At 45.5% G+C, this 2409-nt stretch overlaps 1 pseudogene; it reads left to right on the top strand.

The window, feature by feature from the left end:
* Positions 1-1122: 1122 nt before the first annotated feature.
* On the top strand, positions 1123-2162 carry LOC100343546 (uncharacterized; annotated as a pseudogene).
* The last annotated feature ends 247 nt before the right edge of the window (positions 2163-2409 follow it).

A 2409-nucleotide genomic window follows, 5' to 3' on the forward strand; every position in this document is an offset into this window, starting at 1 on the left:
ATCGTCGCCCCCTTTCCTATCATCAAAAGGTCAGGATGGTAGCTTTGGGATCTGCAAGGAGGGCAGGCCCACACTTCTGGGAATCGAGAGTCCCTACTTGCACTTCCGGGGAAGAAAAGTCCTTGTCAAGGTCCCTGTGGGTGCCTAAAGGTCAACCAATGAGGATCAGATCTGCCTCAACCTTTAACCTCCACACCCTGTATCTATAAAAGGAGCCCTCCCAACCTCTGACACGTGACTTCCACGGCTCCCCGCTCTGTTGGGACCGGGGAACCTCGCCTGGGAGCGGAATCCCAATAAAAGCTTGTGAATTAAAAAAAAAATACTATATAAATAGAGAGGGCCAATATTCTAAGAGTATTTGTAATGTATCATTTAAAAAGCACTGAGAAAAATAAGTAAAAATGAAATAAAAAAATTATTGAAGCATACTGAGATTTTAAAGTTCATAATGAAAAAAAACCTGTTATTGCCTCCCACAGGCATTTGAATCTAGACATTACACTCTAATTTCAAGGTGAGTACACTGGGTCAGATTAAGCTCTAAATTTGCAATAATGTTTGATTCAAGCCAAAACAAGATGATGCATGGTATTTGATTTTTTTGAATTTGCTGAGACTTGCTTTATGGCCTAGCATGTGATCTATCCTAGAGAAAGCTCCATGGACTGGTGAGAATAATGTATATTCTGCATCTGTTAGATGAAATTTTCTATAGATATCCATAAGGTCCATTTAGTCTATAGTGTCAATTAACAATGTTGTTTCCTCTCTGATTTTCAATCACTTTCAATCTAGGTGTATAGAGGCAACATGAGTTTATTGTAAGCAGCATGTAGTTAGTCCTGTTTTTTAATCTATTGGGTAACTCAGTGTCTTTTTATTGGACAATTTAGTCCATTGACATTAAAGTAATTATTAACAGGTAAGTTCTTTTAATGTAGTCCCTTTCTGGTAGCCAGCTAGACACTGAGGCCTCTCAACAACTGACTGCCACCACAGCTTGTACCAGACTCTGAGCCCAAACCACCAAGCTGAGCTGCTCCTGGGTTCCTGACCCACAAAAACAGATAAGTGATATTGTAAGCTGCTACGGTTTGGGTCATTTCTTACATAACATGAGACCTATCACAAGCTATGGTGGATGCAGGAGCTGTTACTCTCTTAGTCCTCTGTATCCAGGAGCCAGAGGTTGCTTTGAAAAGGATTGCTGCCTTGGCCCTCAGCGATATTGCAAAGCACTGTCTGGAATTAGCACACACTGTGGTGGATGCAGGAGCCACTGCTCACTTAGCCCAGATGATCGTCAGTCCCAATGCAAAATTGAAGTGCCAGGTCCTTTCTGCACTCAGCCAGATAGCCAAACACTGTGTGGACCTCACAGAGATGGTCGTGGAAGCTGAGATCCTTCCAGTCGTGCTTACCTATTTGAAAGACAGGGATGACTATGTGAAGAAAAACGCCTCTACTTTAGAGAGATTGCAAAACATACACCGGAGATCTCCCAACTGAGAGTTAACTGAGGAGGAGTGGCTGCTGTGATTGATGCCGTTGGCTCCTGCAAAGGGAACATACGGCTGCCCGGCATCATGATGCTCCGCTATGTGGCGGCTCATTCTGAGAACCTGGCCATGACTGTCATAAGTTCCAAGGGTGTGCCCCAGTTGTCAATCTGCTTGTCAGAAGAGCCAGAAGATCACATTAAGGCTGCAACTGCTTGGGCCTTAGGACAGATTGGGAGACACACTCACGAGCATGCCCGGGGCCTCTGTGGTCACCAACACCCTGCCAGTCCTGCTGTCCTTGCACATGGCAGTGGAGAGCTCTGAGGACATCCAGGTAAAGAGTGAAAAAGCCATCAAGAACATCCTCCAGAAGTGCATCCACCTCCCAGCCCTCGAGCCCCTCCTGTATGACGCCCCCGCAACATCCTGAAGCATGCGCTGGAGCTGCCACACAGCAGCAGAGCTCGGCGACTTTCTGTGACAAGCAGTGGCCTTAAAAGGATTCAGGAGATAAAAGCGGAACCTGGCTCTCTCCTTCAAGAATATAGCAACAATATTAATAACTTCTATCCAGAAGAAATAATAACGTATTATTCCCCTGGATTTTCAGATACACTTCTGTGGAGGGTGGACAGCTATCAACCATTTACTAACTAAACAAAGTCATGTTTTTATATCAAGAACACAAAGTCTTTTTTTTTTTTTTTTTTTTGACAGGCAGAGTAGACAGTGAGAGAGAGACAGAGAGAAAGGTCTTCCTTTTCCATTGCTTCACCCCCAATGGCAGCTGCAGCCAGCACTCCACAGCCGGCGCTTTGCGGCCAGTGCACTGCACTGATCCGAAGCCAGGAGCCAGGTGCTTCTCCTGGTCTCCCATGCAGGTGCAGGGCCCAAGGACTTGGTC

The sequence above is a fragment of the Oryctolagus cuniculus genome, chromosome 2, assembly GCF_051225735.1.
Source record: "Oryctolagus cuniculus isolate XC-2025 breed Fujian yellow rabbit chromosome 2, ASM5122573v1, whole genome shotgun sequence".
NCBI lineage: Eukaryota > Metazoa > Chordata > Mammalia > Lagomorpha > Leporidae > Oryctolagus > Oryctolagus cuniculus.